Source organism: Diadema antillarum, unplaced genomic scaffold, assembly GCF_040938485.1.
Source record: "Diadema antillarum isolate AM-2024a unplaced genomic scaffold, OU_Dant_1.0 seq00000472_RagTag, whole genome shotgun sequence".
NCBI classification, from domain to species: Eukaryota; Metazoa; Echinodermata; class Echinoidea; order Diadematoida; family Diadematidae; genus Diadema; species Diadema antillarum.
The window spans coordinates 1,377,584-1,403,182 of record NW_027271440.1 but is presented as its reverse complement, the minus strand read 5'-3'; the positions used below and the strand labels follow the sequence as shown (position 1 = coordinate 1,403,182).

The 25,599-nt window shown below is 37.2% G+C and overlaps 1 protein-coding gene across 5 annotated transcripts in view; it reads left to right on the top strand.

The window, feature by feature from the left end:
- The window catches only part of LOC139733356 (synaptotagmin-7-like), a 294,612-nt gene that overhangs the window by 138,515 nt on the left and 130,498 nt on the right, over positions 1-25,599 (top strand). The window lies entirely within an intron of this gene.

Sequence of the window (25,599 nt, the reverse complement as noted above, 5' to 3'; positions counted from 1 at the left end):
AAAAAAAAAAAGAAGAGATAATAATAAATAAATAAATAAATAAAACAATAAAAAAATGAAAATGCTAAATTTCCAACTGTCCTCTTAGTGTTTCTTGAATGATCAACTCAGCTGATCATTAACTTTGTTGAGGCATTAAAATTGAATGTGGCTATTTCTGAAGTTGTAAGTTTAGAGTCCCATACAGTGTAACTTTGCTTCCATTGATCAGTGTGGTGTGGTCTGCCAGAATGAATGATATGTGGATCGCTGTTTGGTGTACATATATAGATGTGTGTGATGATTGATGTGAGAATGCAAACAGAGAGTGAGAGAGGAAGTTCAATAGAGCTGTGTTGACATTCAACACACAGGTGCATGGTGGAATTCTGTCTGTATTCTAGCTGGGCTAACTTGATTGTGACTTACCTTCTTTTTTAAATGCTTGTCAGAGTTTATAGTTATTTTGTGATCCTCTTAAAGGGGAAGGCTAGTAACTGATCAGTGGGAATCAGTGGAAATGCTGGGAGATGATTGTTCCAATCCTTATGGGATTCATTCAAGAGTTCATTGTATATCTATTGTTGTGTGAAAATGATTTGCTTCAGAATGGTCTCATATTCAAGTAATGTGCAGTTTAATGCTTCCAGGTTAGCGTCCCTGGTCAGTGACGGAGCATTAATCTGCACATTACTTGAATATGAGACCGTTCTGAAGCAAATCATTTTCACACAACAATAGATATACAATGAACTCTTGAATGAATCCCATAAGGATTGGAACAATCATCTCCCAGCATTTCCACTGATTGCCACTGATCAGTTACTAGCCTTCCCCTTTAACTTTCTCATGAAGCTGAGCTCAAAAATATAATATTTTCTCCAAGTTGAAAACAAAAAGAAATGGCCAATTAGATGGTTGTTCCAATGGACCTAAAAGGGTGGAAATGACAAGTTGTTAAAAGTGATTGAGAGATTTGAGACACTGCAGTACATGCAGGGAGTTTAGAACTGGTATACAAAATTGTTGTACTTGATGGTAAGGCACACATGAGAAAACAGGCAGGGTAATGATAGGAGTCACTATTTACTAGAAGTGAGTCATATTGAAAAATGGAATCAGATTTAAAGCCTCAAAGAGACACACTTTATGGTCCGGAAAACTAATGAGCAATGAAAACATGAATGCAGTGGGGTTAGAAAGTCTTTCAATACACATTAGGATCACCTTTTACAAGAAACACTGCTGACTTCACCATCCTACCGTGTTTCTCTCTTTCCCTAGTGCTGGCTCTCCTTTCCTCTTCAATGCAATAAAAATTCAATTAGTTTGAATCATGTGACCAGGAAAAATTGCATGTAAGTACGAGTCTTATTTTAGAAAGAGATAGAACCATTAATTTATTTTGAATTTCTTGGCTGCCATTTTTTCGTGATCCCCCTCATGAGGATCACAGAAATATGTCCACCATGCCATTGTCTCATTTGTTTGTTACCTGCAAACTTCGTGATCCTGAAGAGTTTATTTGTTATGTCTATGACCTTCATGTCACAGTAAATGCGAAAAGGAAGAAACACACCTATCATGGAATCGATGTGTCTTCACTGATTGTCCCCCATCACAGGTTATGTTTTTATGTCAGACTGTCACCTCCACAGCCAGCAATTTGGAATATTATTAGGACATGAATTAGGGAGGGAGGAAGTGATGGGTTTAAAAAACAGAAATGAAGATTTAAGATTTTGTGCAAATGATGGTAAAAAACAAGCAAACATAGATTTTAGCGGGGAACTTTGAAGTGAGTACCAAATTTTACAAAGAACATGTCTCCAGCTTCGTAGTGCCAGAGTTATTTTGAACAAAAGCCAGATATGTATCTTTTCCTACTGCCCCACCAGCTGATTAAATACTGGCAACTGAAAGACAGACACAATATGCAGTGTAAGCAAAGGGTCATGTTACTATTCAAACCAAGATGTAGTCACCTGCATACCCAAAAGTGCATATTAGTGTAGAAACAATGTGCATTGTGGAAAAATAAACCAGACAATCAGACATTTCATGTTACAATGCATTCTCTGCCATGATAATATACTGTATTTGAATCTTACTCTTTGAGTATATCTCAGCACAGCAACACAAATGCAGTTATATAATAATTTCAAATATCGAATGATATGAGAGAAAATTGTGTCATATTTCTCCAAATGTTGAGTATTTACCTGCCTTTGTGCATTCCTTCTGATGTTTTGCCATCTGCAGGCACAATGTCTCCTCCCTTTTCAAGGCGGATTTGTGAGCACTACAAAGCAATGAAATTGAAAATTTAATTTACCAGCCATGTCAGTGTTTATTGATGCAGATCACTGCAGGTAAGCATGAAGATTATGCTCCACACTTCACTCTAAACATGTGAATGTGAGCAGTTCATGCTCTCTCCAAACATCCTCACATCCTCATACAATTTTGAATTTGAGTCTGTTAGTGTCACTTTGGCATCGCATGTGCATCTCAACACCAGGTAATGGTGAAAGTAGGAAAAAGGGCACAGTTGATGAGGCGAGGTTTGAACATGTTTGAGGCGGCTTGAAACAAAGCAGGGAAGCGTGATACTCATAACACATGAGCAATTAATCTTCTGTTACACAAGGTTAACTCTGAGGCATGCTGTCATATAGATCTATTCTTCTGTGCATTAATTGTTTTTTTCCTTACTCCTGCTGAAGAAAAAAAGTTACATTTAATTATATTATTTGATTTTGTAGGTCATAGAGAAGATGCCATTAAATGCAAAAAAAAAAAATCAATGTTTTCAAGCTTCAGTTCCTTGGAGGCAGAAACTGTCTTTTCATTTCTTGATATCAATTTCTTGAATTAATTAAGATGAGATTTGAAACTGATTATTCTTGAATTTACCATTGACCTTAGTATTCACTTAGGTTGGCATATTTTGTCAATATAAAGAGATATAAATGTAATTTCATTGCAAGAAAAGGTAAGGGTATCCAAGAATTGTCAGGAGTAATTCATAATTGTTAGTTATTGTATATGACACTTAAACACCAATTGCATTCATTTCACCTGATAACTAACAAGTAGTCATCTAGGAAGTATGATCATTCACTAATTGTAGACAAACATTATAAGCCAATAAAAAGCTGATGTTTTTAAGTTTTATGAAATTCAAATTTCATCTGTTATTTTGCCCAAGGAAGTAAGACAATTAAATCCTCCATAATCCATATATTCCTGTTATTCAGTTCATGTTTACCAGTACATAGGAGTGTTTTATTAAATCAGTGTAGTGGAAACCTTTTTCCTCGTGCTTTAGTTGTTGCTTTTTATCATATTGATCCACAAATCACGCTGTACTTGCACTTTCTAATTATTTGTATGCTAATCCACCAAGCCAGTGGGAGTTTTGAATAAACATTCATAATTCCCCCAGAAGGAGTCAATTTGGCTAAAACGCTTCTCTCATTTATTAAAGCCTGCCCTCAGAGAGATTTGGCAGTCGACGTTGAGAGATTCTGTCTCCTGCCCTGTACTGCCTGAAACTTAAAGCTTCCACCAATATTCTAGAACGTTCCTCCAGTTTTCAGTTAAATGTCGTGTTTAGAGAGCTGCAGTAATGAAAATGAGAGATGCTACAGTCTTTAAGTGACCCAGAAATCAGAAGGAATGCTGTGGTGCTACTTACACACTTACGCTGTAATAAATAGTGGTCAAATGGGATGTGTACAGTCCTCAGGCTGCATGCATTTTGGTTTTGTGAAAATTAGATTCAAAGGGGCCCTTGGTAGCACTTTTAAGATGGCTTGTGGCAAGTTGTTGCATATATGCAGTGCAAAGCCTGGCTGTACTACATTGTTTCCTGTGGACAATTACTTTCAAAAGAATGTCACCAGGAGATCTTATATCAACATTTTTTTTTTTCATTGTTAGCATCTCTTGCAAAAGTTGTGTAGTTGACAAATTAACAAAATTGTACAAATTTGTATGTGAAATATTCATTCAAACATTCATGTTTAAACCAGTAGCTCTCTTGGAAAGTTTTTTTTTTCCCTATTGCTTATCCTTGGAGAAACATTATTCAGTGCAAAGTTTATTGATGTAAACTAACAGCCTGTTTGTTTGTTTTTTCAGTCACCCCTGACAACTTCACTGATACTTTGTTAATCTGTCAAATCTTTGCCAAAAAAGAAGAAAAAAATCTTCTAATATATATATTTTTTTCATGTATGATAATGGGTCCTACATGCAACATAATGTTTGTAATAGTATCTATAAGCAACAAGATTATATTATGCATACAATATGTAGGTTCAAACCTCATCTTGATTAATGTCCTACTGGATCCCTATTGTGATGTTATCCTATGACTTTATGCTTTAAGAAGCCTTTTACAAACTTCTTTATGATTGTTGAGTTGCACATTGCATTGCTGATATATATATATATATATATATATATATATATATATATAAAGTTGGCCATACAACACTGTGATCAGATGTTTTAGTCTGACTTTTTTTATATAATCTTCAAACATCAGAGAGCAGAATGAGACTTTTAGATCTGAAATATGTAATATCATGAGATATCTTCAGCATGAGACAGCAATGAGATCAGACAGTAGATATCAAATCTCACACTCATATGTTATTCACATGAGCATTGTAAGACATTACTCCAAGCATATAAATTGTTTATCTTTCATCATAATTCCAATTTATAAATTGCCTTACATGCATCTCTTCCCATCAACTGACACTGATTAGTCAGTATAATATGGACTAATGCTATGTACATTGCTCTGTTTGTTACAACCGTATATGAACCAGCACCGTTGTACATGTCGATTTGTCTCTTTTTGAGCATTTACAGCCAAAGGTTAATTGATTTTTTTTTTTTCTGCCATTTTGCGACAATATCAGCTCAAAAAGACAGTATAACATGACTATGTGCATTTTTCTCTTTTTGAATGCATAAGTTAATGGGGATGATAGCTAGAAAAAAAAATACAGGAGGACCTTGATTATTCAGCCACATCGGGACCGGCGGACCTCTGGATAATTGATTTGGCCAGAAAAGAGAGATGTGCTCAAATACCACACTTAGTTGCAAGTCATGCTAGGGGTATATACATGTTATTACCAATTTACTACTATTATGATTATCTGCATGGCAGTGTCATGTTTCACACTTCATATGGTATGGAAATAAAACAAAATATAAGTAAACTATCCCTTGTCCCTTCATGTATTGTTTGTTTGATTGATATTGATATTGTGACTTGTCAAATACTGCCACTGCATTGTACTGTAACTGCTGCTTTGCAGTCAGTGCTAATGACAAGCGTGGCACCAGTCATTGACATATCATCTCACATACTGACTTAAAAGTTACAGTTCACTGCAGTGATTAAAATATGCCCCATCACGTATTTGCATGATAATGGTTGAACGTGCATTTGTTTTAAGTGAGATTTGGCACTGAAAATACATGAAGACAAAAAAGAATGCCAACCAGTCAACGTCCGCATGACAGAGATTCTGCATAATCGATGGCCAGATAATCAAGGTCCTACTGTTTGAATACACACATTTTCCCTTAGTATTCCTTGGAAACATGCAATCTTGTATACCCTAATTCAGGTTTGCATTGAAACTACATTTTCTCATGAATTACAAGCTGTTTCAAGAGAAAACTTTCATACAGCAATTGTTTCTTTTTCCTAGGTTATGACAATTTGATAAGAAAATGTCAAGGACACATGAGGTGTGTTAGCACTGCAGGCAGATTCACCCCCAAATACATTTACTTTGGGTCTATTGAAGAAAGCAGTGAGTACTGTCATGCTTCATCTTTCTCATTGCTGTGGAGCCATAGAAAATTTGAAGGGGAAAAATTTTAATGAGATTGAAATTTGATTACAGAATTTCAGGGTTACCACTTCTATTTGAACCCCTAATTCAATTATGCCAAATCAAAAGAATGCTTTGGTGAAGGGCTCCCCATCATTGACGGCTAAAGAAGATGACCAGCAGAAGTGATTAGATGAGTGTGACAATTGTGGCAGATGACAGACTGTACCTGTTTCAAGCTGCAGTAAATGATGATAGTGATCAAAGCATATTAAATAAGAATCAAAATGTTGTCCTGGGGACACAGTTTTGGGCTTTCTATCTCAGATTCATGCATCTATTTGACAAACCACAGTCATTTCAAGAGAACAGTGCATAGTTATTATACACAAGTATATACACGCATTTACAGAAATTTTCCTCTCACTAACAAATAGATTAAGAACAGCATCTACTGTATACGCCGAATATTTCGCAAGGTTCTTATATACGCGAATTTTGCGAGTCAGGTGCTATTAGCGAAATTGAAATTAAAGACACACAAAAATATTGACTCTGATCCCAATATGGATGTGACATACGCATGTACGTTTCTCTGTTCAGCACAGGACTCCACGATTGCGAGTTTAACCACTCGCGAAATCGTCGGGAATTCCCGATTCGCGAAAATTTAGACGCGAAATATATTGCAGTATTTTTTCTCTTCCATCCTCTTGGCATGCTGTGACTGTCTCTTTGAATATTGAAAATGAACAAAGAATAGCATGCCTCTTGTGCCCTGATGATTATCAAAGTTGGAATGAGTCAAGGCAAGAAGAGTTGGGGATTACGGTGACCTACTTGCAAGTCTTTGCATGGATTCATAATGAGTTGTCACCGCTGGAAGATGTTGATTTTATCAATGGTTTGTATTGTTTCGAGATTCTAGTTTATGTCACCAGTATCCAGGGAAATTTGGATAGTAAGACAGAGAGATTGTACTGTGAAATTATTTTTCATTCCTGTTGACATGGCACAACCCATATCCAAGTAGATGTTTGACTTCATCTTTTCATAAAGCATAGATTTCATCTGTTTATTTATGGTTAACCCATTGAGGACGGTTTCATTTTGCTTCAGCATGTATTTCCCATAGACGCTTGCCCGAGTGTACTCGGGACTTGTCCTCAACGGGTTAATAGGGCCCTGCTAGTATAGTTATATCAAATCAAAGTTTTTTTTTCACAATCTGGAACAGAATAAATAAGGAAATAAAATATAAACTCACTTGCATTTTATCCATGTCTGAAGAGTATGATAAATTTAGAATACGTAGTTTCTGTGTTTACCAATATGACTTAGCTTCCTTCCCCTGATTATGAAAGAGAAAGAGTGAGAAACACGAGTGGGGGGGGGGGGGGTGGGGGGGGGACACAAAACAGTGAGAATTATGTCTCTGTGTATCTGAACTTTAAGGAAGATGAGCCTCGTATTTTCTGAAGATTTACCCAAAACACATCCACATGAAGGTTCTTTCTGTCAGAGTGTCATTCATCTTCATGATATTTGAATACATTGAAAGAGTGACGTAATTGTGTTTGAAAGGGTTTCTTGGTATGACATATGAGAATGCCATGGACGAATTACTCTCTGCCACTTCTCTTCAGAATGAATGGCATTTATCTTTCCTTCTTCATAATTAGCAAGGTCTCTTTATTCACACAGCCAGTCTGTTGGAAGATAGAGCAGTTAGTTGAGACGGATTGGATGTCATATAAACTCATACAGAGAATTTTTAATACCATACTGACTTTCCAGCAGTTTTTTTTAAACCAGACGAGTCATTTATGCCAGAGCAAAGTGACTCATCCTCTGTTTAAAAAATGTGTTTGATTTTGATGGAAAATTGGAACATGGAAAACAATCACAACATGGACATTACAAGTTATCATAATTATCATAATGTCATTTAGATTATTAGAACGCTTACTGTACATGCTACAAGTCCAAACATGAAGATGAAATTGAAGAGGGAGAAAAAACAACACCTTTTTGTCACTCTTTGCAGTGGAGCATGACATCGATTTCATTGGAGTGAGTGATTGCTATTCTTCGCCAGCCAATGAAAACTGACAGTATATATCAGCTACAGATGTTTGTAATGTATGTCTGCATGCCCCCAAGACAGGCGCAAGGAGATCTTAAAATGCTAGGGAAAAAATCAATACAGGAGCCTGTATGGAGCCAAAGCAAGGTTTTTAGCAGCAGATGAGCAACCCTTACAGCTTGTCTTTGCTCATGAAATTTCTTCTTTCACTCATAACAATATTCACTTGGGTTGCATTGTATAGTGGTTACAGTGTGCTGAATCTTTCCGAAAATATCATGGACAGTTATCTATTTGATATACAGACTTGTATTGCTTACCAAGATCAGTACAAGTAACCACTTGCAAGTATAAATGTAATTCTACAAAATGTATATTTCATGATTTCTATTGAGGCATATCACAAATTATATGCCTGTGCTTCTCCCTCATAGACAAGAGTAAAGTACTACACCAATATAATTTCTGTGACACGAATTACGAGAAGCTATATTTCCAAGGGAAATGAAATCATTATGTGTTACTGCTCAGTATTTGGCCTGCTCTTCAAGTAATTTTGACACTTATGGTCAAATAAAATGGTGTATGACATTTGAGATTCACAGATTTACACGTTCACTGATGGCAAATAATGAATTTGCTGAAATTATGAACAATACTTTTGTGAATCAATTGCTCAATGTTGAGTCTGAGAAATAATAATTTAATGACCTCCAAAAAGCAAAAACAAAATGAAAGAAAATAACAACAGTGTGTTGACAGGCGAACAAGCACAGGTTATAAATTGATTATGACTTCAAAACACGTTATGGAGTACTGTTTGCTCTTTTTGGAGATAAAGGCAATTATCTATGCACATGGTGCCAGCGGGAGTGATGTAATTAACGTCAAACCATCAGACACAATTCATTTTGAACTTTACTTTTGGTGCAGGAGGGCTTAATGTATGCTGTGGTCCTCTCATTGCTAAATTACTTCGCTTCACTCTGGTGTATGTATGAGGATATGCTGAAACTAATACCTAATGTTATTTCGTTTGCAGTCATCTGACCCTTCATATATCCTGATTTTTGGTCAAATTTTCTATTTTGAGATTTTTAGTAATTTCAATAGTGGATATTCTGTTATACATATTGTAATTTTTTTAGTTTCTAATTTGATGCAATTTTTGTGTAATTATCACTTTTATAGAGTCTTGTCATTCTCATCTTGTTCATTTTCCTCCATAGGCACGCATGTTATAAAACACCATTATGACAGTCCTCATCTTATATAATATCGACTGTTCGAATGACCACAAACACGGTGCCGCACACGGTCAACCAAACAGTCGTATATCCGGCACATTGACTTTGCGCGTAATATCAGTGATATACGACGTTTTGGTGACAGCAAGTACTATGCATCTGGTCAACAAAACTGTTATCTACATGGTTGACAATGGTCTTTGCAAATGAAAAAAAAAAACAACCAAAAAAACATATATACACTCACACACATAAAAAAAAACATTGAGTGCAATCTAGTTTCTCTGAGCCATCTTCTTGCAAAAATAATTTGGAAATGCCAGACATAAATGTTTAGCAATCATGATTTGAAAAATGGGTAAACTTCAAGCGCGATTATCTCGAAAATATCATTCTTACACGAAACTTGCATATACAATGGTTCGGATGACCGCCGATGATTTCACAGTGTAGGAATGTACAATGGAAAGGTACCATTTCTGGATATTACATTCTTGTGAAATTAGACTGGGACACCCCTAGTCACAAATCTAGATGGTAAACATACACAGTACAAACAGCAAGTTTTGAAGAATTGAAACAGGGCAACTATTTAAAGTTTGACAGCATGATGTGATGTTAAAGGGATGGTATAGTTTTGGTTGAGATGGGAATTGCAGGTTTTCAACTTTTTGTTAGATAATAAAACTACTTCTGAAATACTAAAGAGCAAAGAGGAATTCAGAGTTCAGTTGATGAAAATTGGTTTTGAAATGGCTGAGATATCCAAAAACAGTGAGGTCCTAATAAAACGTGGGACCAACCTTTCAAGAACATGTTAAGAGTATGTTGGCATCCAGCTGTATTTGACCAGCATTATTTGATTGTGTATTAAATTGTTCACCATGGTATACATGCCTACAAACAAATGTTAATTATCTGTGGGTACATAAATGTATCCCTGCACTTGTCACTAATATCATTATGTATGAGTGTAGATAAACCCAGGGATGTGTTAGAAAAGGAGAGACAACTCCTGTTCTCCTTTGAAGTCATGCGCGGTACCGCAGAGAAGTTATGCGCTTAACTACAGGTGGAAATCAGGTGCTTTGACAAAAGAGAGCATCGGGACTAGCGCTCTCACATCTAGAAATACTTGCCCCTACTGCATTTCGCTCTCTCTCTTTCAATGTGATAGCAACAATGAACTTGTGTACCTTGAATTGGAGCAGCGAATCAAAATGCAGTGTAAAAACTGACAATTTTAACAGCAAATAGTTTAAAAGCATGCTGGTGCACGCTTTAGCGGAGTACTTTATTTGAAAGATCAAAATATCCCAGATTAAAGGATAGAAAACTAACATGCGAAAATGTGCGCAGTATAGACAAATATTAGGTTTTTAAGATGGCCTAATTTTCATTTCATTTCAATTTGCGCATTTCGAAGAAACTAGAAATACGGTACATGTTTATGATATTGAATTCTTTCCTAAACTACTCTTAATCAATTCAAGTATTTCATTTAACATTTTACGGGGAAATAAAGCTTGTAATTCAACGAAAGGTGAAATGCGTTCTTCGTCTCCGAACTTTGCCTTGCAACTAGAGCGGTGCAGAGCATGACTTCAAAGCGTATAGTGGAATGCTAGACATCCCATTGTAACGCTTTGAACCAAAACATGTGTTTGAATGAATTACGAAGAGTTGTCTCTCCTTTTCTAACACCTCCCTGATAAACCTAAGCATATTGCTTTACACAAACACAGTTTGATTCTCTTGCTGTATCCAGTTACTATGCATGTACAACTGTATGTCATTATCCTTGCTATTCTCATCTTCATAATTTTGCCTTCCTTGTTAGTTTTTTTCTCTGTCAGCCAAATCCTGAACTGTTCTCTTTCCTATGTGTGTATGTGTAGAGCGCAATGAGCAATGATTATTCTTTTCATACAATTTATATTTCTTTCATTACTATCTCATTTATTGTGATATTCCAGTTTGATGAAATAAGCATTTGGTAATATTATTTAGATCTCATGGCTAAATATGTCCACTCCCTTATTTTTACTATTGCACAGTGTATAACAGATAGTCACGGAATGTAACAAAATATGATTTGCATTCAGTGCTTATATGCAAATTTGATGGATTATGTTCAGTCTTAGAAGCAGACCCATCTGTTATTTCATTTACATTGAACCATCTTCATTTTAAAAAGACAATTACCTGTGCCAGCAAAATCCTATTTCTATACACACAATTTTCTGCTTTCAGTGCAATGCATTGAATGGATGGGTATTTTCTGACTTCGTCTGACTTGAAAATCAATTTTCGTAGACACAGTTTTTGTGTATACTCATCATCAAAGTTTTCTGTTTTTACTTATCCTTGAAATCTATTCTTGTTCTCTCCCTTGAATATGATACTAATTCTTCTCCCTGACTAAACCCAAAGTTCTGTTAGTGAGGATGATGAGAAGGATTTGGAGGTAGAGGAGGAAGAGAAGGAGAATTGGGGGACAAATGGCTCTGTAGGGGGATCCCCCAAACCTGCAGGCAGCATGGAGGGCAAGGCATCCTTGAGCCCAGATGGCGGCTTAATGCGGAGGTATAGAGGGCATGCTGTGGATGCACATGACTAACATTCCAAGGGAACATTCACTCTCACACAAACTTCAGTAAATTCATCTCACTCATTTGATGCTGACACCAGAATATTCAACTCAGATATTTTGGCATTTTTGCAAGAATTTTGCATGTATGACTGCATGAAAGTGACAATTGCACAAAAATCATTACATTTGAATTGTTTGAAATTCCAATTGAAATAGTAATGTGTTTTCCATTTGTTGACCAAGCCTGAATTTGATCCCAAATTCAAATTCCGAAGGACTCGTTATCAAAATATGAGCAAATGGTGATATGATCTTTTGTGTGCATTGTTTTCTATCAACCCTTCATTTTTTACCATCATTTTACCCAGTGAGTAAATATTTGCATGAATACTTTGGTGGTGTTGATTAATACTTTCATGACTTTCATGATATGTGTGAATCAAAAGAATACCTTTCAAGTCTGTATTTTGGATGAATTTATTTTGATATTTGGTATTCTGGACCTTGCCTACACACCCATATTTTGAGAAATCAAAATCTTTCTCAGCACTTAAGGGAATCAAGGCTTAAAAGATACAATCTGAAAAATTAGTCTTATCTGAACAAAATAAAACAAATTATGAGAGTACTGTTTTTATAAGAATTGTTGATTTCTGTATTAATAATAAAGTTCAGTTTTCCATCAGAGGTATGATGTATAAGCATGAAAAGATGAATGGCTTGGACATTTTTCAATAGGTGACAGTCTAAGAACAAGTCACTGCAGAATTTAGATCCATGTATGCCAACAGAGTACAGAATTTTTAAAACCTCAATTAAACTTCAAATTGTTATCACAGTTGTTTGGTATCCAGAAGCAGGGTATTCCAGGTGGGATTAGTATTTTGGCTTATAGTGAATGCTCTGCTATTCACTCCTGTGCAATATAACTCGCATGTACATCTCCGATGAATAATTGATCAGAAAATATGGATGTTAAATTACAAACCCATTTGCATGAACAGTACTGCTAGTTACATTCAGACAGTGAACCTTAATTAACTTCAAGGTTAGCTTACTTTGAGGATAAGCTCTTGCCCTTTAAAGGGATGGTATAATTTTGGTTGAGATAGGGATTCAAGTTGTAACTTTTTGCTAGATAATTAGAAACCACTTAAATGAAATATCAAAGAGCATACAATTCTTAAAAGGAATTTAACATTTATTTTATGAAAATCAGTTTTTGAATGACCGAGATATCCAAAAACAAAGAGGTCCTAATAAAGGGTGGGTCCCACCTTTTATAAGGACGACTTGCTTTGTTTTTTGCTGTATCAGTCATTTTAAAAGCAATTTTCATCCAAGAAGTGTTTAATTCCTCTTTGAGTTGTTTTTTCTGTAATATCAATAATTTCCAATTATCTTTAAAAAGAAGTTTTCATCTGAATCCCCATGTTGACTGAAACTATGCCATCCCATTAAGGGGTGAGAGTTTATCCTCGAGTTAGCTAATGTTGAAGTTAAGGATTACCATCTGAACATAACTAGCATCTAATCTCTTCAATATGCTTGATCTGCAGTGGTTTCACTCTCATGTTATTGCTTGTACATCATGCTGTTTTCTTGCACAGTCACTCTTGAATTAACAGAAAAAAAAATGTATCCTTCTCACTTGTTTCAAATTGTATATCTGTGTGCATGGCATGAGACTCGTTCATGCGGACTGTATAGTTGAGGAATCTGCTAACATCCATTGAAAAATATTTGAATATTTGTTTATTAAACATCCCTGTTCTGCATGTGAGCATTAGGCGTTTTCACATCAGCCCGATAAAAATCCAAGCTCGAGATATTTTTCGCGATTGCGAATTAGCGGGCTATTTGATTTCGTATTCACATCAGCCCAAAGAGAATTAGCCCAAATTTTTTTCGAGCTAATTCGACAGCTGAGTATGTGCAAACAGCATCAGTAATGTGTGTGCCCTCTCAAAAATTCCTCATGATTTGTGTGCAGTTTGCCTCGATCTAGCGGGTCACACACGCTAGGCATGATGGGATGCATCGCGCTAATTTCTCGAGTCGTTTTCACATTATCAAATAGCGCACTACTATCCCGCTATTTCAGAAATTTCCTGAGTTGGACTTGAGAAATTTTCTCGAACAGAGCGATACAATTAGCGCGCTAATTTGTGTTCACATTATAAAATAGCACGCTATTTCGTGATCGGGTTAATTTCCCAAGTCAGAAAAAAACGCACTATTTCGAAACATTGGGCTGATGTGAAAACGCCTATTTAAAAGTTTTTCAGGGACAATCAACTATGCACTGACTTTATTTGCATGACACCTGTGCAAGATTTTTCTTTTTTCTTTCTTTTTTTTTGGGGGGGGGATTTATATGATGCATCGCTTTCCTCATTTTCTTTTTATTGTCCCTCTATTGGGATTAAAGATGGATTTTGTCTTGATTTGTTCACACTAACAGAAAAGTTTGAATAACCAGTTTACCCTAAATTGAACTTTACAATTTATAAATTATTATTACCTTGTACTTTACTCTGGATCTTGATAACAATAATTAAATTGTTTATTCCATATCATAGTCCCAGTTGAGTAATGATAAATGCACTATGCTTGAATTACAGCATTTGATATACTGAGTATTCTCACTGTTTATGTCAGTCAAGAGCTGAGAGATGTGTGGAAAAGACTGATGGGAGCATTTTGGTGTCTAATTCTCATGCTGGAAACAGGTGTGATTAACCATTGGGAGTCTTACGTAATCTCAATGTGCATATCCAAATGTAGACTTAGACCCCGGATACAGTGCGAGACTAGGCCGCGGCCTAGCCGCGGCCGAACCCACCTTCACTTCAGTGTAAACGCGCAAAAGGCCAAATGCAAGGCCAAAATTGGCCGCGCATTTGGCCACGCTCTGGAGGTGGTCTCGGCCGTGGCCGAGCCGCGGCCGAGCCGGCCTTTTCTCAGTGTAAATGCAAACTGGGCCACAGTCTGGCTTAGTCTGGCTTCCAAACCCTCTGCCTGTACTATTTCGCTATTCAGGATATTAACCCCCTCAACGTCGAAAACTAGTATAATTTAAGGTGGTTTTGTCCTGCAAAGGATTTTTTCCTTCGGCAAAGGTCTTTGCCCGAACGGCGACTTCGTCGCCATGGAATTCAGTTGGCAAATGGTTTGAAAACCAGACAATACCAAATTGCGTTTGTTTACAAGCAGAGCGCCACTACGATAAAATATTGAAAGGTTTGAATCAAAAGCGCGGCCGAGCCTGGCAGTGTAAACGGACAAAATTGCGGAGCTCGGCCGCGGCTTGGCCCAGCCTTGCACTGTAAATGGGGTCTAACCTTTATCATGAACTGGTTTGGCCACTGAAGGTCTCCTGTCTCAAGTCACAGTGTTTGTGTATTTCTATTTGTTGCGGACATCTGCTGTGTGTGTTAAATCCAAACATCTTTCGAGGTCATCACAACCGAATTGCTACAAAAGAGAAAATCCATTCTGCAGTATATACAGCTTAAGCATCAGTGTACATGTAAACAGCCTTTCGCCTTCCACTATTTGATGTAATCAATACTTTTCACTGCTCAGGAATACCAGGAGATAAAGAAAACAATAATGACTGATTTCAGCACCAAGAATTTTACCACCACGTCTGTGGTATGGAGAAGCTTGTATATAAGGTGTATTGCCTCTGTCGAAGTCCATTCAAACTTTGTGTCAAGAGTTCTCCTGACTCTGGGGCTTACAGACAATTTCTATCTTTCTGCAATGTAAATCAAATACCAACTAGACTGAAATGAAATCAAATCATGGTCGGTTCATTTACCCATTTAAATGTTTGAAACCCTTGGCCATTTTCTCAATCAATCACAATCTCCATGGACATGAGTACATCATATGTGTGCAGGATTGTCTTTTTGTGAGTGTTTTGACATTGTTTGTTGCATTGTTGAATTAGGGAGCTTGGCAATTTGGCATTTATAAAATAGTTTATAGGTTCATCAAATAGACTCAATTACAACAGATAGGCTAAGTTTAGATCGATTGGTGAAGGCTGATGAAAAAGAATGGCAAGTGCAGCTAAGTGCCTGGGTGCATAAAGACTTACAGCCATGATTCAGAACACACCTATTCACCCTCACACTAGAACATGAATGATTTATGTGACATCTTACCTTCCTGATAACTCTTTGCATAGCAATATTGTTCTCTTTCACATATTTTCACAGTTATGGCATAGCTGAACATATGATTGTTACTTAAATAAATTTAGCCCAATCCTGTATGCCTCAGGCATGGGAAACCAAGGGCATAGTAAAAGCTCCTCATCAACATGATGAAATATTCAGTTATTGAGATACTATACCTGTACCTTTCTGACGACCATGGTAACTGGCAAAGATTGTGTTTTGATTGTTTCATTAACGTGTCCGTCTTCGTCCAGTAGACTTAAAACTCATTTGGGTTATATATAATTAATGAATACTTGCATTAGTACATGAATATTTCATGGACCAGCCTCTTTTATAATGCAGAATGATGAAAGGAATTCACACCATCCTCTTTCCTTGCTGACGTACATGTAGCTCTGAGACGTGAGAAAAAAACTTAGTTGACCAATTCATTGGTGTCATGCAACTTGTTCTCACGAGGTCTTTTACAGGCTGTGGTGTATCACAAAGTGCTTATCTTAGCCGCGTTTAAAATGCAGTCACATGAAATTTTTTGTGTCAGTAACTTTTGTCACCTTTTTGTGACTGGTGGAATTTTCCTTGTTTGTGGACCTGTCATAATATGACAATATGTTTAAGGGTGTCTGCTTATAGCTGTGCTACATGTATCCACTGATAGCCCAAGTCCCTGCCTTTACCCAAGTGACACCTAGAGTCTAAAGGATAACCCTCCTTGACCCTTCTTTCATTTGATATTAGATTTTGTTGTTATTGCTGCTGCTGTTAATACCGTGCATGGTAACATGGCAGTTGCTCGTTAAAAGTCAATAATGCTTCACGCATTGCATGGCACTTGAGCTATGCCTCATTCTGACGTTATACCACCTGAAGGGTTTTTATAGAGACATAAAGACATGTATGCTCATGCCACACTCAACACTGCGTATGCTTTGAAGGCTTTGTACACCTCAAGTGGAAGTGTGCCTTGTTTTAAATCTATGGTGCATTTTGATGAAGGGCCATATAGGTGCTATCTCTTTTTTTTTTTTTTTTTTTTTTGATGCTGCAAATTCAAATAAACCATGCTCAATATGTACATACCAGAGAGAAATTGAATTAAAAAAAAAGTATCAATGGACTGACTAGATGGAGTAATATCTTGTCTGAGGATTTAGTCTCTCCCTGGCTTTAATGAACCTACCTGATTTGAGAAGAATAAGAGCCTCACCAAGTGTGTGTTTTGCCAACTTTGTTTTGGGAAACTTCACATCTACTGTAGACATGCCTCTTGAGTGTTACAGAATTCTCATAGCTGCATAATGGAAAAAAAAAATCAGGGTTTAAATTCAGAAACTATCAAAGTCTAGAATAGAGGTTCTTCTTTACCATTCTCAGAAAGTTGATACCAATTAAAGCCTATGCTGTGCTCTTTTTACTGAAGTATATAGGTGCATTGAATTCTTGTCTGAATTCATTAGGGCATCCAAATTTTTTTTCTGTGAGTTTTATTGTGTTTGATGAGGGAACAGCTAAAGTTTGACATATGATCCAATTAAGTTTCAGAAAATTGTTAAATTGTATAGTATGAACTTGTTCAGTTACTAAATGTGACCCCCTACAACAAAAGGATCCTAAAGTCGCTGATGGCTGAGTTGAGAAAATCGAGTTTGATGTCACGTCATCAAAACTGGTCAAAACAATCGGATTTCTGTTTTTGATATAATTTCGTAGTCTAATGTTTTGTCTATCATCTGCCGAAAATTCAAAGCTAAATGATTAAAGGAAAGGCAAGAAATTAGCATTTTTTCTGGGCCATGATTTTCTGACTTTCAACACAACGGAAACGTGTCCGAAGATTTGGATTTAGCGCCGCAGCTAGACTCCGCCCCTAGCAACGAGGGAGTGATCTTATTGGTCAGTGCGTGACATCCTGATTACTGATTGGTCGTACGTAGACCGCTGGCGCTAAGCTTGAATGAACATGTATCGCGTAGGTCGCTAGGAGCATGCCTTCTATTGTTGAGTAGTGAAAACTGTCTCGCCTCCCCTTGATCATGAAAGCGTAGGAAGCAAAACATTGAAGGCGTTTTTTTCAAGACTCTGATCTTCTCAACGACTTGACATGCGCTAATAAAATCATCGATATCTCCGTTACTGAGTACTTTTATGAGTTGTGATATAAGTAAGGGAATAATGTCATGCCATTTTCAGAAAATTGTCCTCCCCCGACTTTCAGATCCTTTTGTTGTAGCGGGTCACAAATAAACCTGAAGAGTAATGACAAAAGTCTACTGTTGTCTGTGAGAGTGGATTATAAGACACAAAAGTATGTGAATGGTGCAAGGTTATTAGATGGTTCTCAGACTAGTCGCTGAGGGATTAATTAGCCGATTTTAGGGGATGAAACCAAGCTTACTGACGTCAGAAGGACTCTATTGTCACCACTCTGTGCAGCTCTCCCCACCAGTGGTGGTATGATCATAGATTCAATTATGAACGATCACACAAAGACTGCAACCACAGTGTATTAGAATGGCTGCACAGCTAACTGTGGATCTGACATGTGAATCATCTATCAGTTAAAGGTGTATCAATGTATGTTTCAAATAAACTATGGTATGATGAACTACCTAAACAGTCTTTTTCAAAGGGAAATTTTCTACCAAGTAAATCAATCCTTACAGATAAAGTGTATCATGTTTGAGGTACGGACAATCATGTGGGTGACAGTTTGGTTTAAGAGGGGCCTGTAATAGTTTGTTGTTGGCTGGCAGCATTGCATCGAAAGCGTTAATAGAATTAAAACAAAACAGCATTTGTGTGTTGTTGTTTTTTTTTGTTTCCACCTACAGTCATTTTACAGTTGTTTTACAGCTTTTTTCCATTGTACCTATTCATTCTTATCACATTGGATCCAGTGAAGACCAGCAGTGGCAATATATGTTGACATAGTGTTCCTCTGGTGACCTAAAAGGACAAGTTCACCTTCATAGACATGTGGGTTGAGTGAATGCAGCAATATTAGTAGAACACATCAATGAGAGTTTGAGGAAAATCGGACAATCCGTTCAAAAGTTATGAATTTTTGAAGTTTCTGCTCAGTCACGGCTGGATGAGAAGACTACTATAGCTTGTGATGTCATAGGAGTACAACTATATAAAGAAAGTATAAAGAAAATTCAAGATATTCTCACTTTTCTCACATAATAAAAGAACACTCGACTTCTCTCTTTCAGAAGTCAGGGGGAATAATATTACCCCTAACATAAGTCAGTAACAAGTCGAGGAAATGTGCACTTCATTCAAAAAGTCAAGTTTTGTGAAATTCTCTTTTTGTTTTCCTTATATCGTTGTACGCATATGACATCATACACTGTAGTAGTCTTCTCCTCCAGCAATGATTGCACAGATATTTTAAAAATTCATAACTTTTGAACCGATTGTCGGATTTTCCCCAAACTTTCACTGATGTGTTCTACTAACATTGTTGCCTTCACTCAATCCACATGTATACAAAGGTGAACTTGTCCTTTAAGAATCATGCCTTCAGGTTGTAGTTTTATGTGATATACTTGTAGAGACAAGCTATAGTACTTGTAGAGACCCCCCAAATTAAGGAATCTTTAAAAATCTTCTTCTCTAGAACCAGAAGTGATAGAGCTAAGTTAATACTATGAGCTAGTACACTAATGACTGTAGTTCCAAGTTTGTTCATGGCAGATCCAGGGGTGCCCCCCTTGGGACAGGGGGGGGGGGGGGTAGGAGGTCCAAATGGGGCCTAAATTGTACATTTTCATAATCTTGTTGAAAACTTCATAATGGATTTTTTTCCAAACTTGGCAGGTAGCATCCCTAGGGCGTTAGGATCTCAATTTGTTAAAATGGGCACCATGCCCCACCCAGAGGCCCCCAGGGCCCCCCCCCCCCAAATTAAGGTATCTTTAAAAATCTTCTTCTCTAGAACCAGAAGTGAAAGAGCTAAGTTATTGCTATGAGTTAGTACATTGATGACTGTAGTTTCAAGTTTGTTCATGGCGGAATCAGGGGTGCCCCCCCCCCCCCCCCTTGGGACCCAGGGGAGGAGTGGGGAGGGATCGTAATGCGGCCTAAATTGTACATTTTCATCTTCTTCTTGAGAACCCCATGACCCATTTTCACCAAACTTGGCAGGTAGCATCCCTAGGGGTGTAGGATCTCAATTTGTTCAAATGGGCACCGTGTCCCACTTGGAGGGCCCCAAGGGACCCAAACCTCCTAAAATTAAGGAATCTCTAAAAATCTTTTCTAGAATCAGAAGTGATAGAGTTATAAGTTAATACTATGAGTTAGTACATTAATGACTGTAGTTTCAAGTTTGTTTGATAGCAGATCCAGGGGTGCCCCCCTTGCGGGCAGGGGGAGGGGTCGAGAGGTCCAAATTAGGGCCTAAATTGTACATTTTCATCATTTTCTTGAAAACCTCATAGTGGATGTTCACCAAACTTGGCAGGTAGCATCCCCAGGGGGTTAGGATCTCAATTTGTTAAAATGGGCACCATGCTCTTGCCCCCCGATATCCCCCCAAATTAAGGAATCTTAAAAAAGTCTTCTTCTCTAGAACCAGAAGTGATAGAGCTAAAATTGATACTATGAGGGGGGGGGGGGGGGTCCAAATTTGGGCCCTAATTGTACATGTTCATCTTCTACTTGAGAATGCCTGGTCAAATTTTGGTAGAGCTGTATGTAATTTAGATGAGTGACTGCGTGAAAGGTGAACTTGCGATACTTAGGTGAGCGCTAGACCCGCGGGTCTCTTGTTTTTTTTGTTTTGTTTTGTTGTTTTTTTTGCATATTACATAGGAATACACAGGATCTAACAAATTGGGGCCCCCATTTTTTTTTTTTTTAACCCTGGAAGTGGCACCAGAAGAACTAGAAGGCTTTAATTTTTTTTTAAAAATCATTTTGTCAGCCGATGAAACCTTGAAGTGGGAGAAGTGCAGGTTAGGCCTTTTTTATTTAATTTATTTATTTTTGCTTTTTATTTTTTGCTTTTCAGCTGGTGAAACCCAGAAGTGGGGCCAGAAATTATAAACTGGCCCCCGCCCCCCCCCCCTATTAAAGACATGGCACCTACCATGGAAGATACCCTGCAGCTTGTAGAAAACGGAAAAGTTTTGCAAGCTTGTAGCAAGTATGTGGTCTGTAACAGAAAACTCTGCAAGTGTGTACTCCACTTAGAAGTGCATTGCAAGCTTCCAATGAGGTTTCAACAAGCCTATGGGCTGCTACAGAGAACTATACAATTCATGTAGCCTTTATATGTTAGATATGGATTTACTTTGATAACTAATGCTGAAACAGTTGAGCCAAAGTTGTCTTTTTTCTTTGTATATGCTACAATTTAGAGACCTCTTTGTAAGATATCCATGTTTTTAAATTGCAGGGTGTTTAGTCCAAATAATACTGTGTAATATGTAATACTGTGGTTTTTTTTAAGCACAATATTTTCGCGGCATGAAATTTTCGTGAATTGGAGCCGACGGCCTTTTTTGCGGCATGAAATTTTCGCAATTTGCCTCCATAACATTCAATGCGTATAGTGTAGACAAGAACTTTCATGTGCATTTTAATTTCGCGAATCTTGGCTCTTCGAAATTTGCGAAATTAAAATGCACGCGAACATTCCTTGTTTTACAGTAGCTTCATTCTTTTTTTCTTTTTATCATATTATGATGGAGCCAAAGGTGAGCTATCTTGTGAAAAATAATCTTGTTTCTTAGTGAAATATTGGCAATGTCCATGATGATTACGTATAGTCATATGTGAACTATAATTTTTTCTTTATTTATCCAGGACATGATGGGGTGGAAATGTTCACTGTATTTTGTATATTCATGGCAAGATAGTTTGTGTTGGTCTGATCAAATAACACTGAACTAAAGCAGTGACTTAATGACCTAGCTCGCAGATGTCTGAAAGTTGATGATGAATCAGTATTTCTCCCTGAAAACTGTAAGAGAGGGTAGAGCTAAAGCTGTTTCACCATGTGGCAACAAGAGTATGATGAAGGGAAGGTAGTTGCTGTACATGGCAATTTTCGATACCTGGAATAGCTTATCAAGTTTAATCAGTGACCAATGCATACATGTACTTGCTTGACTTTTAAAGGGGATCTACAGGGGAAACAAACACCAAATGTTGGTATTACTCCTTGCAGTGTGCAGGGTGTGGAAACTTAGGCAAGGAATACTGCCTGTATTCTAATATCACAAGTTTGGTTTTAACTAGCATCTGTAAATAGGCAAGTAGAAATAATTGGCAACCAGTCAAAGTGAATTTGCAACCCTCCATCCCATCGCTGTGTTTTCAGACATGAATCAACATGGCAGATTAGTGCAGACTAGAGAGACGATGACAGGGTTCACAGTATGTCAGGCATTGTCAGCACAGGCAGGCTGATTTTTGGTATTGTTTGGTTTGATGCATTCATTTCCTAGCAAGAGACTCTTTCTAATACAGCACAGTGTATCGATCAGAGATGCACTGTGGAATACTGGCCTGTAATGACACTGGAGCTTTACCTCTTCTCATCCGTGATATTTGAGTTGCCTGTGTGTGTCTTCCTTCATCAGACAATCTTTAATCTCACTGCTGGCACTTTCTGGAATATTGTACATTTTACATTCACTTCTTACTTTTCTGTGATGAGCATCAGTGATCCTAAAATAGTGTGCTTTAGTCGACAAAATATTAGTCGGTGTCTGTCAAATATGAATAAGTTGGTTGTGAGCTGCAAATGGCAGGTAAATTTAGATGTTTCTGAAATGTATGTAAATGTAATCTTTCATGAAGACTATTTATCAGATGCTACACGTCAGTATGAGATTTATTACAAAGCACAAAGAAATGTTTGAGTTCGTGTAAGACAATACTGGTAAGTCTGACTTTGTGTCTCAAAAGACTATTGTCTGGCTGCAAATTCTGTATTTAACTGAAACCTTGACACAAATAAAAGTCAGAGGCTCATCACAGTCTGGTCTTCTCTCCTGTCAGCATTCTGATCAGCAAACATTTATTCGGCACGAGCTGAAATTAAAGGCAAATAATGGAAGACTGACAGTAATATTACATGTCACATTTGTTTGTGTAAAGGCTGAAAATGATTTTATGGTCCACGTAGAATACAGATATGTTGCTTCATGATTCAGAAGTACATGCACATAATGATCACAGCATACATCATCTCGTTGGGTTTAGAGATAACTTTGTTGTTTATTAAGTATTTTTGAGTACTGGATTTTATATACAATGTGATATGAAGTAAAATGTAATTTTTGATTTGGTAGCTTTTCTGGCTCGACAAGATCATCAGTCCTACATCTTGTTATGTCCTGGTATAATTTGAAATTATCAGGGGTTTTTTTGCAACTTGGTTTTTTTTTATGTTTCTCTTTAGTGTTTATATTTCATGAGAGAATTCTGTGTGAAATTTGTATCTTGGCTCTGAGTAATATGTATGGATGACAGCCTATCAAGTATGCAGAAGTTGATACTTGAAGTTACAGCATATTTTCAATAGATACCTCTGATTATTATTTTTGGTGCTACAGGCTGCACTTTGGCATTCAATCAAATTGCCCCATGTTCTCTGATAATGTTGGTGGAAAAGGCTTACATGTACTTCCTGCATACCAAATGCATGGCGCTGGTTTACTCTGGCTTGGATGTCAGCTTTGAGCCACTTTGTCTCACTTCAATTTCATACTGGGGGTTATGTTCCTACTTGACAGAAAAAAAAAGCAAAAGCAAACAAGATCTGTAGTGTATTATGTGAACATGACACCTCGATTATGAATCACCAGTGATCTAGAGTTCTAACTTTCTATTCTGTGCTGTCTGTCTACTATCGAGGGTGACTGACCAGAAAGACACATACATCTGGTGTGCCTTGTTTCAGGGAAATAAATTCTCCTCCCAGTCTTAAAAGCTATCATGTTCAGTGAGGATTAAACAATTTTGTGTGTGTGCTTAAATAGCACTAGTCTCAAGGGATGCACATTGAGAAAGTTTTTATGTCTGTTCTAAACAAAACTATAGAGATTCTGAGTTCAGACATTTTAAGACATGCTGTGCAACTGTCGAAGGAACATGTCATGAATTCTGTGAATGTCAGACATTGTGCCAATTCTCGTGAAGTTCACAGCAAGCGTTGTGTCATATATCATCATAATGAGAGATAGTATTCAGAGAGAAGCATTTTATTCTCTTGAGGTAAAATGTCATCTTTTCATAGAGTCAAAAAAGTGGCCATTGTGGAGACCTCTTTCTGGATATTGGATAGAAATTCTGTCTGTGCAGCTCTAGTGATAATTGTGTCATCATCAAATTGCAGCGCTTCAGCATTGCAGCAGTTCAGCTTTGTAGCTGAAAAACTGGAAAGTTACATTTCATTCATGTAGGCTGTTAGGCTGTGTTTCATAGATTTGTAATGCATTCAATTGGGGGGGGGGGGGGGGGGGGAAGGCAAGTAGCTGAGTGTATGTGTGGTCGTGATGTTAACACTTATATAGGTGTATGACAAATCCTGCCAATGAATTTTAAGTATCTGCAGACACTCCGCTTACATGAAGTAAAAAATAGGGAAAAGTGTGTTGTCATGCTAAAGTGACATTATTCATACGGGGTACCCTCACCCTATCAAAATGCAGGAAGACAGGGTGCAGATAGCACCCTTAATCGCTCATAAATATTCACCCTGAAACCTGTAGAAGACATGGAGTATTTATTTGGGGCTCTAGTGGGAGTCATTAAAGGGGGAGGGAGGGTTCCAGTCCAGCTTGTTTGGCACTGATAGTATGAGACTTCAGTTTTAAAGTAATCATATCCCTTTTTCTTGGACTTGAATGCATTGGTGCTGTTCATAAAATGTGCTGCATATTGGATGAAGGAATTCAATATCTTTGACATGAGACACAGTCCTCAATTATGACATTCACAATTGAAAATTCTGGTGTTCTTTACAGAAAAAAAAAAAAACTGATAGAGAACAGAGGACTATTGCATATTCTGTTAATATTGAGGATGTGGGACTTTACTTTCTGTTGTAGGTTTGAGAATTGTATGTTCTTGATGATCCTGCAAGTCTGTCGAGATATACTGTGATACTGTAGACTTTGAGTCAGCCTCAGTTTCAGTCCTAATTTGTTTTGAAGATTTTGATTATTGTGGTCAATTCTGATCTACAATGTATTTCACAATCCCACCCTCTAGCATATAGAGAATGTAATATGATCTGGGCCCTGTTGCATAAAAGATGCAGTCAAACATAAGTCAGGATATAAAATGTATTAGCCAATCAGAGTTTAGTATTCTGATACTTCTGTTGATTATCCTGAGTGACGTTTGATCTCAAATTTTATGCAACAGGGCCCAGTTTGTGTAATGGGCAGATCTCAAGAGAAGTGAAAGAGGCAGAGTGTTACCATAGAGACATCATCCAGCAGCATGGTATGCTTGTATCTTGTAGCAAACAGTCAAGATTGCTGGTACTTGTACTGGAACACTTTCTCTCTGCTTTTATTTTTATCTAGAAAGACTTAAAAACCATCAACAAAAAATTTAATCCATTGCCCAGCCAAGCATATTTTGCTCCAAATATGATATTTTACCACTT